Source organism: Ursus maritimus, unplaced genomic scaffold, assembly GCF_017311325.1.
Source record: "Ursus maritimus isolate PB19 unplaced genomic scaffold, ASM1731132v1 scaffold_14, whole genome shotgun sequence".
Taxonomy (NCBI): Eukaryota; Metazoa; Chordata; class Mammalia; order Carnivora; family Ursidae; genus Ursus; species Ursus maritimus.
The window spans coordinates 19,991,271-20,015,968 of NW_024423786.1; the positions used below are offsets into that span (position 1 = coordinate 19,991,271).

A 24,698-nucleotide genomic window follows, 5' to 3' on the forward strand; every position below is an offset into this window, starting at 1 on the left:
TGGCTGGAAGACTTTCCTGGAATATTTTGTTTCCCTTGGAATTTACAGTACTGTCTGGTTGAATCTAATTTGACATTCTAACAATTGGAGCATTGTATTAGGCACAGTGAAGCAGAAAATTTACCCTATCCTACTCCCCATTCATCCTTCCTTTGCCCTTGTGAAAATTGCCTACTGTTTTATCCCACTGAATCAGAGTGTTTGGGAGAAGACAAATGTCACATCTAATTCAGTCAACAGTTCCATAAAAGTAACTTTTTAATACCTAGAATAAATCTTTCATTTATTCAACAAATAGTTATTTAGTGGTAGCTCTAGGGTTTAAAATATGCATTGTTGACTCCCAACAGTCTACCTTCAAATAACATTACACCACTTCACATGTAGGGTAAGAAATTTAAAACAATATCCCTGTTTCCCCCTCCTATCCTTTGTGCTATTGTCATCAGATATTTTGTTCACACACGTTATAACATCCATGATATGTTGCTGTTATTTTTACTTTAAATGGTCAATTACGGGGCGCCTGGGTAGCGCAGTGGTTAAGCAACTGCCTTCGGCTCAGGGCGTGATCCCGGCGTTCTGGGTTCGAGCCCCACATCAGGCTCCTCCACTATGAGCCTGCTTCTTCCTCTCCCACTCCCCCTGCTTGTGTTCCCTCTCTCGCTGGCTGTCTCTCTCTCTGTCAAATGAATAAATAAAATCTTTAAAAATAAATAAATAAATGGTCAATTACTTTAAATGTAAAGAAGTTAGAAATTATTTAGAAGTTAGAAATTTATTTAATGGTGCCAATCATTTCAAGTGTTCTTCATTTCTTTGTGTAGATTTCAGTTTTCATTTGTTACCAATTTCCTTCTCCTAAAGAACTTCCATTTTTGTGAGGTTCTGCTGGTGATGAATTTGTTTAGTTTTTGTTAGTCGGGAGTTTATTTCTCCCATTCTGAAGGGTATTTTCACTAGACATAGAACTCTAGATAGACAGGATTTTTTCTTTCAGTACTTAAAAACACTATCCCACTGTTTTTTGGCTCATGTTTGTTTTTTTGTTTTGTTTTTTTCTTTTTTTAATGAGAAGTCAGCCACAATTTCTATTTTTCTTCTGTATGTAATGTGTCCTTTTGCTTTGCTTCTAAAATTTTATTTCCATCACTGGTTTCCAGCAAATTTCTTAGGACGTGTCTTAGTGTAGATTTATTTTCATTCATCCCACCTCAGGGTTTGTTGTGCTTCCTGGATTTCTGGGTTTATATTTTTCATCTAATTTGTAAAGATTTTGGCAACATTTCATAAAAATACTTTTTTCTGCCCATCTTTCACTCTCCTCTCCTTCAAGAACTTGAAGATATATATGTTAGGCTTTATGTTATCCCACAGGCCATTAAAGCTCTGATCAGTTACCCTTTTTTCAGCTTTTTTTTTTCCCTCTGTATGCTTTAATTTTATTAGTTTGAGCCCCTGATATTTTCTTCTGTAGTATCTCACCTTCTATTAATGCCATCCAGTGAACTTTTCATGGTGAATACTGTGTTTTTTAGTTCTTAGATTTCAGTTTGGTTCCTTTTTGTAGTTTCCATTTCTCTTTTGAGATCCACAATCTATTCTCATAAAGTTTATATTTTCCTTTAATATCCTTGGAAACATTTATAATAGTAGCTTAAAAAGCCTTGTTCCCTAATTCTACTACCTCTGTCTTTTTGGTCTCTCTCAATTATTGACTAATTTTTCTTCATTCGCGTTTTCCTGTTTCTCATGTGTCTAATCATATGCTATTATGTGCTAGGCATTGTGGATGATACATTGTTGAACATCTGGATTATGTTGTCTTCCTTTAAATAATGTTGGGCTTTGTCTGGAAGGCAGTTAACTTCCTTATGGATCAACTTGATCCTTTGAAGCTTTTTAAAATATTTGTTAGGTTAGGTCTAGTATATTCTTTTTTTTTTTCTTTAAGATTTTATTTATTTATTCGACAGAGATAGAGACAGCCAGTGAGAGAAGGAACACAAGCAGGGGGAGTGGGAGAGGAAGAAGCAGGCTCCCAGCAGAGGAGCCTGATGTGGGGCTCCATCCCATAATGCCGGGATCACGCCCTGAGCCGAAGGCAGACGCCCAACCGCTGTGCCACCCAGGTGCCCCAGGTCTAGTATATTCTTAACTCCAGGATGATAATAATACTTCCCCTAATACACAGTCTTTCTTGGATCAACTGAGTGCCTAGAATTATCAAAGTGGTCTCTCCAATTACACATAAAACAATATCTCCCAGTTTTATTTAAGCTCCAGAATCTCAATTAAGCTCATAGCTCCACAGTATTTATTCTTTACCTAACTTTGTGGATTCTGGTCCTGTGCACATGCCACTTGGTATTCCGTCGAAGATTCTGGGAGATTCTTATACAGATATCTGAAGCTCCTCTGTATGACTTCCCTTCTCTAGAACTCTGCCCTGTAAGTTACAGCCATGCTATCAGCCCTAACTCCAATCTCATCAAATCTGCTCAGTGAAATTGCCATTCTCTGCTTCAGTTTTCCCTTCCTGTGCCATGATCTGGAAAAAGCTTCAAAGCAAAAACAAAAAACAAAAACAACAAAACAAAACAAAACAAAACCCCAGGGCTATCAATGGATTCAACTCATGCATTTGAAGGCCAGGTTATAATGTAAGCAAGTCTCCAACCATGCTGTGTCAAACACATTAGACACATTATTTAAACATATTTATTAATAAGCAGGCATAGAATGTTTGTACAAAATGTTTTTGCAAGCTGCATGAGTGGTAGATCTCTGCCCTTTTAACTCCAGCTATCGTGGAAGGTTCACATGAGGCAGGTGGGATGCGAATCTAGAAACAACATCAGGAAATCGGATCTCTAGGATTATTCTAAGAGTACATGCTCCAGGCTTCATTAGACTTTACATTCTTTTCATATAAGGACAGAGGACTGTCTCTACAAGGCTCTGGCTAAGCCATATATCTTGAATCCCACTCATTTACTCAACGAGATCCCATTTATAGCATCTAATGTGTTCATTTAAAACCCGTTATTTTGCCAGTAAAAACACATTTCTGATGTTTGTTTTGTTAATGATCAAAGACTCTTCACTTAAGGATTGTCAGTGCTTCTGGAATTGGGCCTTTATGATTCCAAGCAAGTGCCTCTGGTATAGACACTTCTCCCTGGGGCAGACATCTTCACCTAGAGTGTAGCTGAAACTAGCACGTGCAAGCTAGCAGTGTCTGTGCTACAGTCTTTAAACTTCCTATAAGCTTGTCTATAACAAAGAAGTGGCATCAGAAAAATCTAAAATCTGTACTCCTCTAGGATCATGAACTAGGGACCAAAGGGGAATGGAAGAATCTCTGAAATCTTCTCTCACAAGATAATCTGGCTTTGAGGGCTATTTCTCCCTTCGTAATCTGATTTTTGATGTTAGGCCAGCATGACCTCTGTCTTTCTCTCTCCTGTGCTGATGAGCATAAAGGTCTCAGGGCTACGTGGGGGGAGGGGGGCATGGGGAAAGGCTTCCACGTCCTATGGGTCAGAGCAGGTTACAGTGGCCAGCTCCAATTCAAGGGGTGTGGAAGTGGATTTGATGGGAAAAGCTTCGAAGGCTTCATGGCCACATTTCAGCTACCACACGATAAGTGCCCTGAAGACAAAGAGCAGTGTTCTTTAGAAATGTCAGAGGGATCAGCAGACTCGCATTGACTGAAGGCTTAGCTCTACCCCCAAAAAGTGAGGTAGGTCAAGATGTATGTCAGGGATGAGGAGATGTTAACGGGAAGGAAGGTAGTGTTCAGACAGCGGGACCATCACATGCAAAGGTTTGTGGCAGGCCATACATTTGATAAACCTGAAAAATGCAAGGAAGCCTTCATTTGCCAAGGACACCAGTCTGGAAATCTTATGAGACTGTGGAAGGGTACTTCTTTGTCAGCAAGTATGGTGAAGTGAACACTGAACTGAGCCTTCAGGCGACAGGGGTCCCTCCCAGCTCAGTAACTCAGTAGTTGCATCCTCTAATGGGAAAATGGTAGAATAAAAGGGCCATGGAATGATCTAGTGCTACATTTCCCAAAAGGTTTTCTGAGCACTGTCATTGAAGTGGTCTGATGGTTTGAGATGTTTGGGAAACACCAGTTCAATGAGTTTATTGTTGAACTTCTCAGAGACATGAATAAGCTAACATGTATTCGGACCAATGGTGTGCTGGTAAATGCTGATCAACAAGCTGAGAAAAATGTAGCCCCAGTTCATTAGTCAATGTCTGGAGTATAAATAGTCCCACCATGACTAATTTGAAGCTACCAGGATGACATCACTGAGTACACAGTTGGTTCAGAGAAGTCCTGAACACTTCATCACCAGCTCCAGCACGCTGCTGGTGGGACTCTTAGACGTGGAGGGAATGGAGCTTTGCCCAAAACTTCATGGCCATGGCACCCTTCTTATGGGACATCTAAAGGGATGAATACTTCACAGAGACACTTTAGGAAATCCTTGTTCGATTATCCTATAAACGATGAAACTGAGAAGCTAAGTATCTTACCCAAGAACTCAGAGCCAAACACAAATTAAGCTCTTGTGAGCTTCCATCCTCCAGCAAAAATGTTAGTGTTCCTCCCTTGTTCAAGTGTCCTCGATTCACAACTGCCATTTCCTTGCCACGAACCACATCTCGTACTCTGCTAAACACTTCTAGCTCACTGTGAGATGCGTAACATTATTGTCCCCATTTTACAGATGAGAAAACTCAAGTACAGAGGTATGAGATGACTCCACAAAATGAAGGGAAGGCGTGGTTTGTGACGAGATACCCTGCTCTCTGTAAGAGACCATGGTACCATATTGTCCCATACCATCGCCAGATACGGTAGCGCAAGAATATGGCTTGTCATATTCCTTTCTCAGCAAGAGGAGTATCAGCCTGGGTCTGCCCCCTTTCTTGCTCTGATTCTTAAGCCGGAACGTGTCCACCGGCCAGCTTTGGGCAGTGTACATACTAGCAGCCCAATTACCCCACCAGCATTTACTAGTGGGTGATGTTAGGGACTGAATGTTTATATGCTAAAGCCCTAACCCTCAGTGTGATGGCGTTTGGAGATGAGTCTTTGGGAAGTAATTAGGTAGACATGAGATCATGGGGTGGGGCCCTCATGATGGGCTTCGTGCCCTTATAAGAAAAGTCACCGGAGAGCTCATCGCTCTTTCTGTGCACACATAAAGAGGAGGTCAGGTGAGCACATGGTGAAATGGTAGTTGCCTACAAGTTAAGAGAAGAGGTATCAGAATGAAGCTACCTTGCCAGTACCTTGCTCTTGTGATCTCCAGAAGTGTGAGAAATAACATTTCTGTTGCTTACATCACCCGGTCTATGGTATTCTGCTTTAGGGGCCCAAGCAGACTTAGCATCAGCTTGTGAAATGTTGAGTTTGAGGGCTGGAGCAGGCAGGGGGGAGAAAATAAGTTCAACGGCCATAGCATTCATGACCATACTTCTAGAAGTCCATGTAGTAGTGGTAGTGATAATAGCTTTCTACTTAAACTCTTTTACATGTATGATGCTGTTTGATCCTCAAAGGACTCTGTGAATGTGTTCTGTTTCAGAGATGTCTGACTGTCCAGGGACACATAGCTCCAAGGTCAGCAGCACTGAATCATCTTCTGCCCCTGTGTCCTTCCCAGTACATCAAGCTGATTTATGCTTAACTCTTAGAATATAGCTAAGCTGTTAGTTCTCCTGGAATCCAAATGTGAATGGTGTTAGAGAGGCCTTCAAGACGGCAAAAAATGCGGCGTGCATATCTTCAAAAGCAAGTTTAAACAGAAGGAATAGCATTCACTAACATATCACAATTGCAAGAACTCAGAATGAAGGCCGACCTGGTCATTAACACAGTGAATAGTGCTTACTAGATGTCGGGCACTGTGGAAGAGTTTGACATGTTTTAACTCTCCCAGTGATGACCCTAAAACATAGCTATGCTGCTGCTGCTGATGATGTCATTTTACATATTAGCAAATGAAAGGAGAGAGAGAAAAAGCTTAGCTCTGACTCAAGGTGTCTGTAACTGTATGTGACTGGGGAGGGGTGTGCGTGCGGAGAGGTGGAGGTGAGACGGGGTGATTCCCAGTTTCAGTGCGTCATGTTCTGCTCCCTGCTTTCCCTCAGCATCAGAGCCATCCTGCCTCCCAGCTGCACATTTATACCAGCAGCCCGATTTCTTCTTGAAACCCCCTCCGTTCCTCACTCTTTTAACTTAAGGCATTGAAAAATTCTGTTAAAATGCAAATCTTACCCCGGAGGGGAAACACATTAAGCCACTATTTTCCATTTAAATTTTTTTTGTGTGAATTCATTTTCTTGATTGGTTTTTGATTCATTGAGAGGGCCCACCCAGAGTGCTGAACCAAGGGATTTTTATTTCTGTGGTTGTTCCCGGGGAATGGAAAGATCAAGACAGAAGACTGTCCTGAGAAAGCCTAACGTAACTGAGTCTATTGAGTATCACCACCATGCTGGGCACTGGACTATTCTCTCGAATATTCACAGCAGCTTTGCCCTATAAGGTCAATATCATTCACCCATGTTATAGATGAGAAAACTGAGGCTAGGGGAGGTCAAAGGATTACTTAAGGAATAAACTGGTAAATGCTGAGGAGGGTTAGCCCAGCTGTAGCACTGTAACTCTGAGGGCTCTGGCCAGCTGGAAACCCCCAGAAAAGTGCTGAACGTTCAGGGTGTCTCTGAGTGAGAAGCAAGAGGGATGGAAGCCAGTTATTGTAAGAAGGGGGACATTCAAAGAAGTATAAACAAAGAGGGAAGGGAAGGGGCTCTGGCCACCCTTTCCCTCCTGCTCCACTTCCACTCTCCAGTCTGCAGTGGGCTCGTGGGAGTGGCGAGCACCCACCCCTCTTCTGGTAGGTTCTGCAGCTGCCCTGGAGACCCTGTTTCTGCGGATCCCCCAGGGCTCACGGAGGGTCAGGCCCTGCTAGGAGGCCAGAGCTGATTTCTCAGTCTGCCTGCCACAGTTTTCCCCGTCTAGGCCTATCTCTGTTTCCTGTGTCATTATGTCACCTTCCCCACAAAGGCACCTGAGCATGCACACAGGTGTGAGGCCTGCAGGCTATACAGGGAGGGGACGATCTCTCAGAACCCCAGCAGGCTTGGGTCCTGGCTCCCCACCCTCTCGGGAGACCAGCTCTCCGGCCTCCTCCCCGGGGTAGAGCATGGGAGCCGTCTTTTGATTGCCTGCCTTCTCGAAGCAAAGGAAGGATTGAGGTTCTGCTGCTTCCAGCTTAGCGACTCTGAGCAGATGGCTTAGTGCCCTTGATTTCCGCAGGTGTAAAATGGGTATGGTGATACGATTTGCCTGGCCGGTGTGGCTGGACGGATTAAGTGCGTGAATCCACAGAGCGCTTAGCCCGGGCCTGGCATGTGGTAAATGCCCATCCGTGCCCTCTGCTTCTGCTGCTGTCGTCATCTGTAACTGATGACTTACACCAGGCGCAGTAATCTTGGGCCGCGCTCCCTTTTTTAACATATTTTTTGCTTTTCCTCACATACATGTGCGCACACACGCACACCCCACTTTGTGGCTATGGGTGTAGCTGCGCAGGCAGAGCCAGCAGATGGAAACTCCATTCCACGCTGGGCTGGGCCCAACTCACTAGGCGGCCTTGGGCGAGCTACCCCCGGCTCTGGCCGGTGCAGCCGTGCAGAGGAGGAAACTCTGCGGTGAGCCGTCGGGCATCACAGGCTGGAAGGCTCAGGCCAATCCGGGTGACAGGTTCTTGCAGTGCCACGGTGCTCTGAAAACGTGGTAGTGTCACACTGAAGTCCAGCTTCCTGGCCTCTCCCAGCACTTGCCGCGACTGTACCCCCCACCTCTTGGAGCCAGGGAGAGCTTTGCAAGGTGTTCATTACTGCCTGGCCCCAGGAGGCACTGGACTTTGCAAACCTCTGAACCTAGGACTAATTCTCAAGTCTTTTCCAGCCGGAGAATTCAGCCGTGGAGAGCTCAGGTTTGTCTTGCAGGGCCGAGAAGGATCCCTGCTGCAGAGGGTTAAGTGGCTGCTTTCGAAAGGACAAAGCAAGAGATGACGATAAGATAAGGAGCTCCGTTTTCACCAGACACTCCTCAGAAAGAACAGGCTTTTGTTGTGATCCAGAGGATAAGAGCCTGAGCCTCACATTCATCAGGCCGTCCCTCCTCCCCTTAGCCACGGCTCAGGGCCGCCGGATGCGTCTGCAGCTGCTGCCACCTGCTGGAGCCCAGAGCCTCTGCAGCCCGCCTACGGTGCTCGCACTGACATTTCCTCCAAGCCCCGAATTCAAACTCTTGTCCCCACGGATGCCGTGGCCTTCCCCTTGGCAGTTGCTGGTATTTTTTGAGCACTTACCGTGGGTCAAACACTATGCTTAGAACTTCCTTGGGTTGTCTCATTGAATCCATTCACTGCAGCGGAAGCCCACCCAGGCAGGAACTTTGTCTCTTTTTCCTGGCAGTATCCCAAGGGCCTAGAACAGCGTGTGGCCCAGAGGAAGAACTCGGTAAGTATGGATTGCATGAGAATGGCTGTAAAGATAGACTGTGTTATTACTCTGGCTTTATGGAAGAGGAAGTTGTTGCTTGGTGACACAAGGGCCCAAGGCATTTGTGGCTCAAGCGATGAGGAAAGCCAGAAAGAGTCTGGCCATAGGCAGAGTTTGTCTTTGACCTGGGGTGATTTCGAGGTGGCAAAGCCAGGCAGCGCTAGGAATGAACATCTCAGGCAGGCAGCCAGGGTCCTCTGGAGCTCAGAAAAGTCAGGACATCCAATCATCAGGGAAGCAAGCCAAATCAAAATGTTGCAATGGGGCCCATTGAGTAGACTTGAGGAGCACCCAGGGCTCTGGCCAGGACAAGAGACCCCCCGACAGATGTTTTGCACTTTTTTTTTAAAAGCAATTTTAGGTTTATGGAACAATTGATTGGAAAGTACAGAGAGCTCCCATCTATCTTCTCACACCCAAACCCCCTTCATCCAGTTATAATTAACACCCCCCATTATTAACATTTTGCATTGGTGTGGTACACTTGCTATGGTTAAGGGGCCGATACTGATACATTAATATTAGCCGAAGTCCATAGTTTATATTAGGGTTCACTCTGGGTGTCTTACGTGCTGAGGGCTTCAACAAATGTATAATGGCATGTTTCCATGCGTGCAGTATCATCCAGAGACGTTTCACTGTGCTAAAAATCCCCCGTGCCCCCCACCTCCCTCTGTTCCCTGCACCCCTGACAACCCCTAATCTTTTTACTGTCTCCGTAAATTTTGCCTTCCTCCGGAGTGTTATGTAGTTAGGAGCTTCCAGTGTGTAGCTTTCTTCAAATTGACTTTTTTCACCTAGGATTATGCGTTTAACATTCCTCTGTGTGTTTTCAAGACATGAGAGCTCTTGTTATTATTGCATAATATTCCTTTGAATGGATGTACCACAGTTTGTCTATCCATTCATAGAGTAATGGGCATTTTTGGTGCTTCCAAGTTTTGGCACTTATGACTAACGCCGCTGTAAACATCAGTGTGCATGTTTTGTGTGAATGTAAGTTTTCAACAAATTGGGTAAATACCAAGGAGTGCAATTGCTGACTCATATGGCAAGTTTTGTAAGAAATTGCCAAACTGTCTTTCGAAGTGGCTGTCCCTGTTATGTACTTCTGAGCATTGCTCTTAGTGACAGGCCTGCCGGCCCGCACTTTCCCGTCTCTGGGCTGGCAAGACTGAGAGAAGACGGGCCTACGTCTCCTCCCTTCCTGTCTGCATCTACCGCCCTTGCTGAGCCAAACCCACTTCCTCTGCTGAAAGGTGAAGAAGACAGAGGATCTTCTTTTTCATCCTACAAAGAGGGACACATTTCAGACAAGGTGTGAAACTGTAGCAAGTCTGGTCCCTTGAAATCCCCAAGCCCTGCCCTTGGGCTGGGGGCAGGTGGAATGGGCCTACCTCTCCGGAAGGTCAACAAGTGGCTTTTGGTTCACAGTTCTTGGCTTGAGCACGGCCATGTGAGCTGGAGACAACAGTTGCTGTTTTGCTGTGTAGAGCTTTTGGGGCCTATGTCCATGAAACGCTCATGAAACTGGGGCTCTTGGAATCAGAACACCTAGGTCCTGCTCACTTCCCACTCTTTCTAAAATGTTGGCAAATGGGATAGCAGTTTAATTTACATCATCTCAGACTAAAGGTAATTGGAATGTTTTGGAAATAATGGAACTCTATGCAAGCTAGGCATTTATTTCACTTTTCCTCTGTCTTTTTTTAAAAAGTCATGAAAAATTAGATAGGGCCTTTCAAAGTTATTTCAAAAACAAATTTAAGGTTACGCTAACATCAAACCTCAACCATAGGAAAGAGGGGGGCCTTTTTTAGTCATGTTTTTGACATTATTCCCCAGAATTCAAAACTCCATGTTCGGTTCCTTCTATGCCATTGCCTCTCTTTTCCCTGCCCAAACGAAACCAACAAACAACAACAAAATTCTTCATGTTCCACCAGTAACTTGGAGCAAGTCATGTCATCATGGATTCACTTTTTAAGGCTCATGTTCTTTGGTGACTGCCTAGGAAAACTCAAAGAATCTCATTTGAACCTCCTCAATCTGTAAAGAGGAAAAAAAAAACTTTAGTTCTACTGGTAGAAGGAGGGTTTATTTATGTGTCTCAATTTACAAGCCTCAGCACTGCAAATGTAAACTCTCTGAAGGAAAATTTTGTCCTAATTACTTAACTGAATCCAGAAGCATCTGCTTTGATTTATGCCAAGTCCAGTTGGGTCTTCATCTGGCGTTTTAAAGCACGCTGAGGTAACTTAACAACTAGTACCTTTTCTGCTCCAGCCAAGTATTTCTCGAAGCGTAGGGATAGGGTGAGGTCCGGAATAAATAATGTTAACAAATTCTCCAGACGATTCTCATGAAGACTGAAGTTTGAGAATCACTCACCGCTCGAGACAGTACTTCTTCTTTTTAATTTTTTTTTTTTTTTTCCTTTTCAGCTTTACCTACAAAATATCACATTCTGGAGAAGTTACTTCTTCGTGGTAAGTTTGATTGTCTCACTGAAAACATTTCCACTCTTCTAATTTCTTAACATTTTACTTTCTAAATGAATTTAGGTAGAATCAGTTTTTGTGTGTGAATTTGAACACCTGTATCGATTCATGGAACTACCACACCCCAATCAGGACACCAAACAGTTCCATCGCCCAACCCCAGTCCCTGGCAACCACTGATCTGTTATCCATCACCAAAGTTCTGTTTTTTTTCCAGAAAGTTATATAAATGGAATCATACAGTATATAATCTTTTGAGACTGGCTTCTTTCACTCGGCATGTCTTTGAGGTTTATCCAAGTTGTTGCTTGTATCCATAGTCCACTTCTTTCTATTGCTGAGCACAATTCCATTGTATGAATGTAACCCAGTGTGTTTGTTTTGTCCCCCCATTGGAGTGCATTTGTCTGTTTCCAGTTTTGGGCAATCATGAGTAGAACTTTGGGTACGGGTTTTTGTGTAAAGATAAGTTTTCGTGTATCTAAGGTGATACTTGGGGACAATCAAGAACTCAACTAGTAGGCATATCTTTCACTTTATGAGAAACTACCATGCTGTTTGCTAGAAGGCTTGTACCATATTATACTCCCCCGCAAGCAAGTGTGAGAGTTCTAATTGCTTTATATCCTTGCCAATACTGGAGGGTGTCAGTCTTTTCTTTTTTTTTATTTCAACTTTTCTAATAGGTGCGTAGTGGTATCTCATGATGTTTTTAATTTCCATTCCCCAGTGGTTAAGAATATTGAATATTATGTGCTTTTTTGCCATGCACACTTCCTCTGCTCAAGTCTTTTGCTCATTTAAAATACTGGATTGTTTGTTCTCTTATGGTTGAGTTTTGTGAGTGCTTAATATATTCTGGAAACAAGTCTTTGGTTGAATATATGGTATGTAAATATTTTTTTCCTACTCTGTAGCTTGTCTTTTCTTTATTATTTTAACAGTGTCTTTCCTGGAACACATGATCGATTCTGATGAAGCCCAGCTTACCAATTCTTTTTCTGTGATGCATCATGAAGATTTTTCCTTGTTTTCTTCTGAAAGTTCTATAATTTTCTATTTTACATTTAAATATGTGATTCTATTTGAGTTAATTTTGGTATAAGATATGAGATTAATATCAGGGTTCATTTTCTTGCATATGAAGTCTAAATGTTTCAATACCATTTATTGATAAAAGAATCTTTTCTCTATTGATTTGCCTCTGCACTTTTAGCAAAAACTCATTTGGTAAATTGAGAGCAGGGAAATTTTCTAGAGTAATGGAAATGAAAATATGTTTTATTGGGTGTGTGTTACGTGAGTATACACCTTTGTCAGAATCTTCAATCTTCACACTTCAGGGCTATCATTTTACTGTATATGAATTACCCTTCAGTTAAAATGGCATCAGTCAGCTATAGCATCAGGTCTATTTCCAGAGTCTCTTCTGTTCCATTGATCTACATCTTTTTGCCAATAACATGTATCTTGATCCCAATTACTGGAGCATTGTAGAAGACTAAAACTTGAAAAGTGTGTTTCCTCCAACTCTGTTCTCCTTTTTCAAAATTATTTTGGCTGTTTTTGTTTCTCTGCATTTCCATATTCATTTAGAATCAACTTGTATCTGCTTACAAAAAAAATCCTGTTGAGATTTTGATTGGGATTGTGTTAAATCTGGGAGAATCTGGGGAGAATTGACATCTTTACAGTGTTATCTTCCAGTCTATGAACATGGTATGTCTCTGCATTTCTTGAGATCCTCTTTGACTTTTTCCATCAACATTTTGTAGTTTTCAACACACAGATCCTCTTTGCGTGTTTTATCTGATTTATATCTAAGTATTTCCATTTTTTGAGATATTTTAAATAACATTTAAAAATATTTGATTTCCAATTCCTTTTTTGCTATTGTATAGAAATAGAGTCGTTTTTAGCTTGTATCCTACAACATTGCTAAATTCACTTAGTTCTAAGATGTGTATGTATGTATGTGTGTATACCATGAAATTTTTCATGTAGAGAGTCATTTCATCTGTGGATAGAAGCAGTTTATTTCTTCTTTTCCAAATTTTTATTTTCTTATTTAGCAATGGCTAGGAATTCCAGTATGGTTTCAAACAGGAATGGAGATAGAGGAAGTCTGCCTTGTTCCCATTCTTAGGAGGAAAGTATTTGATCTTTCATCATTAAGTGTAATGTTCCCTGTAGATTTTTCAATGATATCCCTTATTGGGTTGACACAAGTCCCTTCTTTTCAGTTTGCTGAGAGTATTTAATCATGAATGGCTATTGAATATTGTGAAATGCTTTTACTGTTTTAATTGATATGATCCTGCACTTTTTCTTTTTTTGACTTTTAATAATACATTGACTGATTTTCAAATGTTGAACTAATCTGGCATAACTCAAGATAAATCCATTATGGTCTGAGAGCATACTTTAGATATATATATTCTGTTTTTATGACCATATCTCTTTGTAACTATTTTTAGTGATTGCTGTAGAGTTTGCAACATACATAACTTTTCACTTTTAAATATTTTAGCATTTCAAGTTGAATATAGAAACTTTACCAGTAGATAGGTTCTTTGCTATAGTTATTTTACATACATCTACATACAGTGAAAACTCCATCAGATGATGTTACAATTTGTGCTTTCAGCTATCAATCATACTTTAAGAAACTCATGGGAGAAAAGTAGTTTGCTATATTTTCTCAGAAATGTACTATTTCCATTTCTCTTTCCTCATTCTTGATGTTCCAAGTTTCCTTCAGATATCATTTCCCTCTGCCTGAAGAATTTGCTTGGAAATTCCTTTAGAGCAGGTCTGCTGGAAATGAATTCTCTTAGTTTTCATTCACCTGAGAATGTCCTCATTTCAACTCGTTCCTGAGGCTGTTTTCACCAGATTAGAATTCTGGCTTGACATTTGTTTTCCTTCTGCACTTTAAGTATTATACTTCATCCCAGACTCTGGTTTCTCCTGAGCAATCTGCAGTCACTTCAAGTGTTGTTTTTCTATAGGTAGTGTGTCCAGTGTTCTCTGGTTGCTTTCAAGATTTTTTTCTTTTTCTTTCATTTTCAGAATTTTTATTATTATGCGTGGGGGCATGAATTTCTTTAGGTTTATATTATTTGAGATTTGCCGAGCTTCCTGACTCTGCAGGTTTCCGCCTTTTGCCAAATTCAGGATGTTTTCAAGTTGTTATTCTTCAAATATGTTTTCTGTGCTCTATCCTTTCCCTCTTCTCAGACTGTAATGATAAGAATGTTAGGCCCTCTGGTATTGTCCACGGGTCCCTCAGGATCTGTTTATTTTTTAATCTTTCTTCTCTTTGTTGTTCAGATTGTATACTTTCTTTTCTCTCTTGTTCAGCTTGTGTACTTCCTATAAATCTATCTTCACATTCGCTGACTCCTCCATCGTTTCCTTTCTGCTGATGATCCCATCCAGTGAGTTTGTTTTGGTTGCTGTATTTTTCAGTTCTAAAACTTTTGTTTGGTTCTTTATATATTCTTTTTTCTTTCTGAGACTTTCTACTTTTCCATTTATTTCAAGACTGTCCAGGATTCCTTGGGGGAGCATTTCTTTCATAGCCGCTTTAAAGCCTTTTCTCTTTTTTTTTCCTTAAAGATTTTATTTATTTATTTCACACACACACACACACACACACCACGCATGCACACATGCGTGCAAGACAAATGGGCAGAAGGGCAGAGGGAGAGGGAGAGAGAATCTCATGCAGACTCTACACCGGGTGTGGAGCCCGACGCAGGACTGGATCCCACGACCCTGACATCATGACCTGAGCCAAAATCAAGAGTCGGACACTTAACCCACTGAGCCACCCAGGTGCCTAAGGCCTTTTTCAAATAATTCTAACCTCTGTGTTATCTCAGCATTGGCATCTTTTCCCATGTGAGCTGAGATTTCCCTCATTCTTTGCATGCTGAGTAATTTTGGTTTATATCCTGGACATTTTAAATATTATATTATGAGACTCTGAGTCTTACCCCAATCCTCTGGAGAGTGTTGATACTTTTGCTTTAGCAGTTCATCAACCCAGTTGGGTTCAGTCCTCAATTTCCAACCAGTTTTCTGTGGGTTGTGGTTTCAAGGCCAGTTCAGTTTTCAAATCCTCCACAGTGCTGTTTAGATCCGTTCCAGATGTTCACCACCCAGGACCCAGCCTGGGACTTGGGCGTACTCTACTTCATAACTCAGCTCGAAATTCTCTGTATGTCGTTTAGGGTCACATCCAGGAAAGAGCAGCTCAGAGGTTAGCCGAGGAGTCTGTGAGTAACTCTCTCTTCTCTCCTGGCTGTCCCTGACACTTTTCAGCTCCCTGAACTCCTCTTTTTGGTCATTTGGACAGAAAACTGGGGTTTTCTTTACCCCACTCTGGCACAAAGATCCCATAGCTATGCTCCTATGTGGAGCCAGGTTTTAGGACAGAGAGGGTACGAAAGCAACAGGAATTTGCCTTGCCCTCTGGGGACTGCAGCTTCTCCTGTTGGAGCGGAAGCTCCCTTGCTCAGAGTCTTCGGCTCCCGTGGGCCTCCACTGCACTTCTGACACCACCATTGTACATGAAGACGGCCTATGGGCCGAGGCACAAGACAATGGAAAAAAAGACAAGAAGGAATGAAAAAAGGAAAACAAGGTGTTTCCTCCCCCTCTCTCAGTGCCAGGAAATATCTTTTCCTGTCCATGAGCCAGAACTAGAGGGCTTCTCTGGATTTCCCTCCACGCACTTCCAGGTTTCAGCACTGAGTTCAGGCCCTTGGACACCAGAGAGGGAAAAAGAGTAAACTCTGGTTTGATGGTACTTCAAATTCTGGTCTTCTTTTCCAACCCCCTTGCTACTACTTACTTTTCAGAGTCCTCAAATGGCTGATCGATGCAATCTCTCCAGGCTGTAGAGCTGCATTCAGTGAGGGAGTATATGCGCTATTTTTTCGTATTTTCTGCATTCTTGATGTTCTGACATCTAGGTCTTGCTAACCTGGAAGCAAGCTGATCCCCAGAGATTGTAAAGAACTCACCTGGGAGCAGGCTTTTCATATGCAAATTGACTAATCCAAAACTCATACTAAGTACCTCTTCTATGGAAGTTTTACACGCTGGGTTACCAGATCCAGATCCACGTGCTGTGATCACCCCAGGGCCAGACACCTGACGCCCTGGAGCCTGCTGAAATTGTTCAAACTAGCCAATCCCATGACTGCTTATTACCTGCCTCTCCTGCTCCTTCCCACAGAAACGACAGCGAAGTCTCCAGCTAAGAGTTCCCCGCTGCCTCTGCCTCTGTCTCCTGACCATCCCAGGCGCTTCCCTGTGTGGGCCCCATGGAACGGCACGCCCCGCCCCTTGGAAACTGTGAGTCACAATCTCTCAGGTCAATGACAGTCATCTCCTAATCTTTCGGCCTCACCACAACTAAATAATAATGAAATGTACATTTTAAAACAGAGGGAAGGTTGAAATGTGCTTATTTCATCTCACTTGAAAAAAAAAAAATATATATATATATATAACGTACATTTGTCAGCCACAACTGTTTTTAGTCATAAAGCAGAGAAATTGGCTTTCCGAAAAGATGGAATTTTTATGCCTTGAGTAACTGAAAATTTCAGTGTATTTGTTTTCGCTTGTCTTTCCTTTCTCATTTTTTTAGGGTTTGTTTGTTTAAGTCATCTCTACCACCCAGCATGGGGCTCAAACTCATGACCCCAAGATCAAGAGTGGCATCTTTTTCTGACTGAGCCAGCCAGGCACCCCTGTACTTTCTCTTTTTTATATAACAAGTCTGTTGTGGGAGGTCATGTGTCTCTATGGAGGATCCTTCCCCTTCCAGCCCTGAATTTCCTTTAAGGAACCACTCCTGAGCCACTGCCAGGCTGTTCAGTTTGGGTGGGAATCATCACTACCCTCATCCCCTGCTGCAGAGGGGTCACACGTCCAGCCTGCCCAGTGGCATATTCCAGTGCCCTGACCGCAGCTGTCCACTCAGGAATGAAAGCCAGATCCAAGACTTTGCATGGAACTCTTGAGAAAAAGCATCTCTGTTTCTGCTGGTGTTACTTAGGGAATGGAATGTAAATCTGAAGTTGCTTTTTGAGGAGTGGGAATGGTACCAAATGGTAAAACAACCAAGAGGAAAGCTGAGGTGCACAATCGCAGTAAACAGATTTTTGGTAAGATTGATATGGGCCCGCCCCTGCTGAAGATCTTCCTCTTCCACGGCACTGCGGTTACACAAGCTCGTGAATTCCTGTTTTGCTGGAGCCGGTATACGTTTGTTTTCTGTCACTTGCAGCCCAGAGGGTCCTGACTAATGCAGAAATGAGCCCTTTGTCTATTATGGTTTATTGTGGCCTGAATCTTGAGTTGATTTTCTTTAATCCATAGCACATGGACATTTTTACTGGAGTCATTTGTTGAAAGCCCCTGGAAGGGATTGTAACTTGCCCGGTGAATTTTATCTGTCCCTACCCTCTTCTTGCCGTTTTTGTCAATGAGACTTGGACTGTGTCGCTTAGAGTGCTGCTCAGTGTGAGTTTTCCCCAGAAGCAGACTCTGGGTAGAGCATTTGAAAGCCAGTGGTCTATTTCAGAGGTGATCCCGAGAGTATCAGTGAGGAATTGAGGGATTAAAGTGGAGAGAGAAGGGGCGCCTGGGTGGCACAGCGGTTAAGCGTCTGCCTTCGGCTCAGGGCGTGATCCCAGCGTTCTGGGATCGAGTCCCACATCAGGCTCCTCCGCTATGAGCCTGCTTCTTCCTCTCCCACTCCCCCTGCCTGTGTTCCCTCTCTCGCTGGCTGTCTCTATCTCTGTCGAATAAATAAATAAAAATCTTTAAAAAAAAAAAATTAAAAAAATGGAGAGAGAAGAATGCGTTATTGAGAAGTTTCCTCCAGAGTGCCACGGGGGCTCATCCCTGCCTGGGAATTCTGGGGGACAGTGTAGAAAAAGCCCTAGAAATACCCACTCAGGGGCATTTATCCCCCAACTCACATCTGTCATCGGCTGAGGGCTGTTTCCAGGGCTTTCATTCCCTGAGCCCATCTGGCCTGTCCTGCTCGGGAGCTGAGAGCAAGCCTGTGGGTAAGAGTTGTAGGGACCTGTGATAGTATGTGACAGGCATGTGCTTGGGGGCCCACAAGAATTCAAAGGGACATGGGAGGAGCATAGGCAGCATCTGCCACCAGGAGTGTGAGTGCTCTTGTTTCCAATTCCTAGGCTTCTAGCTTAGCCTCTTCTCATAATAGGAAGGTGGCTCGATTGCATGTGTATTGATTTGAAAGTAATGACTCTTCACAAACACAGTAGCTTTAAAACTTACCAAGCCTTCTCTCTGGGACGATGAGATTGAAGTCAAAAGTGTGACGTTCTCTGGGCTATTTCAGTCAGTCAGTCATTCATTCCTACAACAGATGCTTTGGGGGAACAGAAATCAATAAGCAAATTCTCTGTCCTTGAAAAGCTTAGCAGCTGATGTCAGGCAGACAGAAATGTAATTAGTCATCAAAGAAAATCATACTTGCTTTGGTAAAAGTGGATAAAAACTGCTCTTAGAGAACAGGGTAGGGACACAAAGAAGGCAGTGTGTGTACCTTTAAAGACGAGGAAGGAATGGAGGAAGGGCATTTCTTGTCCTTGCACTTACCTCAGAGCAGCAAACCACCCCAAACTTGTGGCACGAAATAGCACCCATATTATTAGGCTCATGCTTTTGTGGGTCAGGAGTTTGAAAGGGAGGGCCGAGGAGTCGGCGAGTCCCTACGCCGTAATGTCTGCAGCCTGGCGAGGAAGACTGCAAAGCTGGAGGCAACCCAACGGCTGGGCTGTGGAACCATCTGAAAGCTCCTGGCTGTTGATGCTGGTGTTTGCAGAGACTACAGAGGGCTTGCCAACGGGTACGACACTTGGCCTCTCCATGCGGCCACGTGGGCATCCTCATGGCCTGTGGCCAGATCCAAAAGCCAAGTGCTCCAAGACAACCTGCAGGAGCTCCGCGGCCTTTTAGGGCCACGCTGCAGAAGTCACGTAGTGTCGCCTCCACTGTCATCACAAGCCTGTCCGAACTCAGTGGGAGGAATCACAGACCCATGTCTCAGTCGGTGGACTCTCAGAGTCCTCGGACACAACGAGCAGCATTTGGGAAGAGAGAGATGGGTGCATTCACTTTGCGAAAATACTGTCTCCCACGGTATTGAAAGGAAAGATCATTCTGTCTCTCTGGTATTTTTTTTTTTATAGACTTTATTTTTATTTTTTTAAAGATTTTATTTATTTATTTGACAGAGATAGAGACAGCCAGCGAGAGAGGGAACACAATCAGGGGGAGCAGGAGAGGAAGAAGCAGGCTCATAGCTGAGGAGCCTGATGTGGGGCTCGATCCCATAACGCCGGGATCACGCCCTGAGCCGAAGGCAGACGCTTAACCGCTGTGCCACCCAGGTGCCCCTGTCTCTCTGGTATTCAGCAATATCTTGCCTGGGCTGCATTCTTTTCTGAAAAGTACCTTTTTAAATAACTTAAATTGCTTCAGTCAGATTGTCTCATAAAGATATGAAGAGAGGGGTTTATTATTTGATGCATTTGTCACCCCTCCTTTGCCCACAAAGACTTCCTCCCCGGCCCGCACTTAGAGACACAACGCCATCGAGCCTGGTCAGAGTGGGGAAGAGGGCCACAGAGTTAGCCAACCAGGCTCTTTTTAGAGGTCAGGCAAGGGCAAAGACTGCGAATATTCTTTTTTTTTTTTTAAAGATTTTATTTATTTATTGGACAGAGAGAAACACAGCGAGAGAGGGAATACAAGCAGGGGGAGTGGGAGAGGGAGAAGCAGGCTTCCCACTGATCAGGGAGCCTGATGCGGGTCTCGATCCCAGGACCCTGGGATCATAACCTGAGCCAAAGGCAGACGCTTAATGACTGAGCCACCCAGGCACCCCAAGACTGTGAATATTCTTATCTTAATATTAAAGTTGGTTGAAAACATAGACACCCATATACATGCTAAGTTCATTTCTTTTCTTATTGAATCTAATTCTCAGAACTATTTTTAAAAACTTGAATTTATTTAGCATGTGGCATTATTAGCCCACAGAATAACATTCTCATTCATGTAACTTTTTGGAGAATTGTGTGCTGAGTGTCCTGGTTGAGACTATCTTGTCCATTACTTGGACTGTTTTTTAAAGCTGAAATGTAACAGTTTTCATTTTTTAAAACCATATTTTACAAACCTTCACAACAGACATCCTGTAATGAAGGTAGGCAGCTCGTGGAGACAGTGCGACACTCGGCTGAAAGAAGTAGCCAGGAGGCAGTCTTGCACTGTGGTCTGACAGTTGGTGGCTGGAATCCCAAACCTGCTACTTGCTGTTCTGTGATTTGGAGCAAGTTCTCGACTTCTCAGAGTCTTGGTTTCTTAATCTGTAAAATGGGGGTCGTGATACCTACTTTTTTAGTATTGCAATGCAGGGGAAGTAAGAGAATGCAAGCGCCCAGCACCCAGGAGAGAATAGATTGCGTAGTGGGGGGGTCCTGAGCCATGCAGCCACTGTGGGTGCTCATTCGGTTCTCCCCGTAGTTAGAGAGCAGGGCCGCATCCACATCGTCCACCTTCGGATTTTTACCTCCGTTTCCTGCCCGCCCAGGGTTAAAGAAGGCAGAGGAGGAGCTGAAGCCGAGGCCTTCTTACTTGTGGGTGCGTGTGTGCGTAGGTGTGGGTGCGGCTGCCGGAGCTAAGCTGGCAGAACAGCTTCCTTTATCAGCCGTTTCCTCCCCCTCCCCTTGTCTCCTCTCGGCTCCCATTTCATGAGACCACAAGCTTCGCAGGCAGACGTTTCTTGGTTATTTCTCAGGGACGCCTATTCACTGGAGGAGGCCAAGCCTTGGAGGGGAAAGGCAGCTGGGGTCTGAAGCGCTCCCTTGGCGAGGCCCCCAGCCGTCTGAGCGGCCTCACTCCCGGCCAGAAAGTCAAGGCCTGATCCTCCACCCTCTCCCCCGTCATGTTGTGCGGAGACAGCAGGTTCCCTTGGTCCTGCTGCAAACGGCAGGAAAATCAATGTCTTGCTCGTTCTTCTCCTGCTTGCTTTTCTTTCCATTTCTTTCATTTTTAAGGTAGAAAGCCAGGAAGTCACCGTGAAATCACTGAACATGTCAACCAAAGAACTGCCCATTTCATTTGGCCCCTGTGTGTGTGTGGTTTTTTTTTTTTTATCTTAATTATTATATCGATGACATTCCACCTTTCAAATTAAATCCCTTCCCTCATTATCTGGGTTTGCCGTTATTATTGCGTGAGTTGAAATGGATTTCATGACAACTCTGAAAAACCAGGGTTGGCTAAATTTAGCTTTAATTAGGCATCATCGTAGCCCCGTGATTATTCCCTCATTTCGTTCAGATTCTAACTGGAATGCTGAGCGAGGGTTTGGCATGGCTTTTGTGCAATTTTCACAGAATTATCCCCCACATTTCTTGCGATCATGGTAATTGTTTTGTGCCACAAATGGTTTTTGCAGATAGAGCTTTAATCCCCTTTTATAACCCAGGGTTCATTAGGGATAGTCAAGCTATGTGCCACAGCTGGCTACTTCTGGAAGGAAAACCCCAAACAAGCTATCAGGGGATCTCTGCCAAATACTGACCCTCCCGTATCTCCCCCAGTGGAAACTGAACACTGGCCGCTCCAGTGCGGGTGTGCCCAGCATCTCCGAGTAGAGGGATTGCCACGAATAATGCACAAAGTGGAATTTTTCCAGACCTTGGCTGATCCCTCCCTGGCCTGGAGACAGTCAAGTGTCTGGGTTAAGAGCCAAAATGCCAAGTTCAAAGCTCCACTTGACTTTTTACCAGCCCTTCGACTTGAGGGGGTTTCCCTTCTTTGAACCTTGACTTCCTCCCGTGTCCAGGGGAAATGTGGTGCCACTGCTTCTTGTGTCATTGGGAGTACTCAGTGAGCTCCCGGACGGCGAGCAGTTAGAACAGCGCTTGGTACAGGACACAGAATGTATCTGCTTCTTGCTTCTGCTGCTTCGGTTACTGCGGGCCTCTGGAAAACAGCACCCCTATGTCAGCGAGTTGCAGTAAGGCGGGCACAGGCTGGGATTAAGGGGCACAATTTCATTCCCTGGCGGAGAAACTCACAGGAACTAGACAGAATGTAATCTGTTGTGGACGTCTATTGATTTTGCCTGCCAGACCTACTTACCCTCTCCTGGATTTTCCTCTAGGGAACTGGATGAGTCAGGATGGCAAAATAGAAACCATTCCAGGTATGTCAGAGAGAGTGAACTGTATTCTGGAAACTAGCTCTGCAGTTGCTGGGAGGGGTGGAAGGCCAAATGGGATGGTAAGGCTGCCCCATGGTTAGCAACAGCAGGGTCTCTCTCCCCCACACACGTAGGCCTGGGAGACCGAGGGAGGAGGCAGAGTCCAGGACCATGTGGAGGAAGCTAGAACTATGGTGGGTCTGCTCAGCAGGAGCTGACCGTGAAGAGAGGGGCTCCAAGGGGAGACAGCCATTGTCTGTGACACCCCCTGAAACAGAGGGCAAGGGGAATAAATACCTTGGCTTCTGTCTCTTCCTATCCTCTCGTCTTCAGTCAGTGCCTCCGATTAGTGGAATCTGCCCGAGCGCCAGAGACAAGGCCATCAAGCAGGTAAGAGTTCTCTGCGCTGCTGAGTGAGATCTGACAGCCACTAGGCTAACGTCTGGCCCAGAAATGAGCTCTCCTCCCACCACCCAATCATATGGTTCTGGTGCAGCCTGACCTTTGGCTGCAAGGGTGCTTGTGTGACCTAGTCTTTACCAATCAGCATTTGCACCTCCTCGACCTAGAGGGACCCAAGTTGGTCCAATAAGAGTCACCTCCAGGATTTTTTGGGACAAAGGAAGCTGCTTTCTGATAGGGTTTCCAGCCATATGGGATGTAAACACAGAGTTGCTCATGGCCACGTTGCTGTGATGGAGAAAGGAATGGCTTAGAATGAAGCCAGCATAAGGGTTAGAGAACAGTGAGAATGGAGAGATTACCAGCAACCATGTCCGAATACCTGAATCCTGCCATCGCTGTGCCTGGACCTCTCGCTGTGTGAACAATCATTTCTATGCTTCTCTCTCTCTCTTTTTTTTTTTTTTTTTGGTAAGTCAGTTTCTGCTACTTTCAGCCAAATGCATTCTAACCCATACACAATAGACCTGAGACAGATCTGGGGTACTCAGAGACAGCTACAATAAAAGCTGGTGAACACTCAGAGGGATGTCTGTCTGTGGGGTCAGTCATGGGGTTGGACATTTTTGTATAAGTCAGAAACCCAGAGATCAGAAGAAGGGCCCTCCTCAGGATCAGACGCCCTACTTCTCATGCAGAATCTAGCTATAATAAACTTCTTACAAATCCCTCAGCTGCATTTTTTTCTCTCCCTTATCTCCAGCTGTCACACTTGCTATTCCTTCAAAATTGAGAACTCTGTCTTACTTTCATCCTTAAAAATTATTTTTCTGATGAAGCCTTCTTATATGTCAGATACTGTGATAATGAGCTTATGTATATAGGAACTTATATAAATATAGGATCTAGATGTGAATGTACATAAGTATAATCATATACATATACATATACATCCATTTTTTTTTAAGATTTTACTTATTTATTTTTTTGGAGAGAGAGTGTGAGCGGGGGCAGGGGCAGAGGGAGAGAGAATCTAAAGCAGACTCTGGGCTGAGCATGGAGCCTGATGCGGGACTCACTATGGGGCTTGACCTCATGACCTTGGGATCATGACTTGAGCCAAAACCAAGAGTCCGACGCTTAACCGACCATGTCACCCAGCCACCCCACATCCCCTATTTAATCTTTACCTTTGCAGACGGTAACTACAGAGGTAGGAATTGCTGTTATTCCTAACCACATTCTCAAAATGTGGAAACTGAGCCTGAAATGGGTTGATGACTTTGCCTAGGACTTGAACCTGGACCATCAGGTCCCACATCCTACCATTCTAACCATGAAGCCTCCCTCTTCTCCGAGAATCCTTATCTATCCATCTGGTCTCAGCTCACGTCTGTGCTTCAGTTAGGTTTAGTCCCGTTGCTGTGTAATTCCTGAGCCCCTGCTCTTCCTCCTCGTAGTTGTCAACAGTATTGCACACCAGACCATGGGCCCTGATGGGTGTGTCTTGGTCTGCCTTGGGCTCTGCACAGTCCTCCATGTCTAGCACGTCACAGACGTTCAGTGACCATTTCCGTAACTAAAGGAATAATGACTGTTGAACCACAGGTGTTGATTTGAAGGAGTTCTTTCGTTCAGGATAGATCTGAAAATGGAGTGAGAAGTAACCATTCTCACGTAAGGATCAAGGAGTTGGGCTGTGAAGGAGGCAAGGACTGCCGTAGGAAGGAATCAGATACAGTTTGATCCAGTTCCAGAGTTTGAGGAATGAGGATCCCAGGCCTGCTAGCCAGATAAGAAGAGACTGTTGGGCAAGGGGAGTCTTGCCATACTCCCAAATGATACCATGTGTATCTGCCCTGCTTACCCCAAACAAAGATTCTCTCTTCACCTGCCTTCTCCGGCAGGCTGTAAGCTTT

At 44.2% G+C, this 24,698-nt stretch overlaps 2 long non-coding RNA genes across 3 annotated transcripts; both read left to right on the forward strand.

Moving 5' to 3' along the window:
- Window positions 1–6,506: 6,506 nt before the first annotated feature.
- Window positions 6,507–16,563, forward strand: LOC103674254. Of its 2 annotated transcripts, none has more exons than XR_005834537.1 (3): window positions 6,507–8,559; window positions 11,046–11,090; window positions 16,351–16,563. It is a non-coding gene; the product is annotated as an uncharacterized LOC103674254 (long non-coding RNA). The 2 variants fall into 2 exon arrangements; XR_571588.2 differs by lacking the exon at window positions 6,507–8,559 and adding an exon at window positions 9,713–9,919.
- Window positions 16,564–21,447: 4,884 nt separating this feature from the next.
- LOC103674253 lies at window positions 21,448–23,235 on the forward strand. Its single transcript, XR_571587.2, has 3 exons — window positions 21,448–22,191; window positions 22,339–22,380; window positions 22,711–23,235. It is a non-coding gene; the product is annotated as an uncharacterized LOC103674253 (long non-coding RNA).
- The last annotated feature ends 1,463 nt before the right edge of the window (window positions 23,236–24,698 follow it).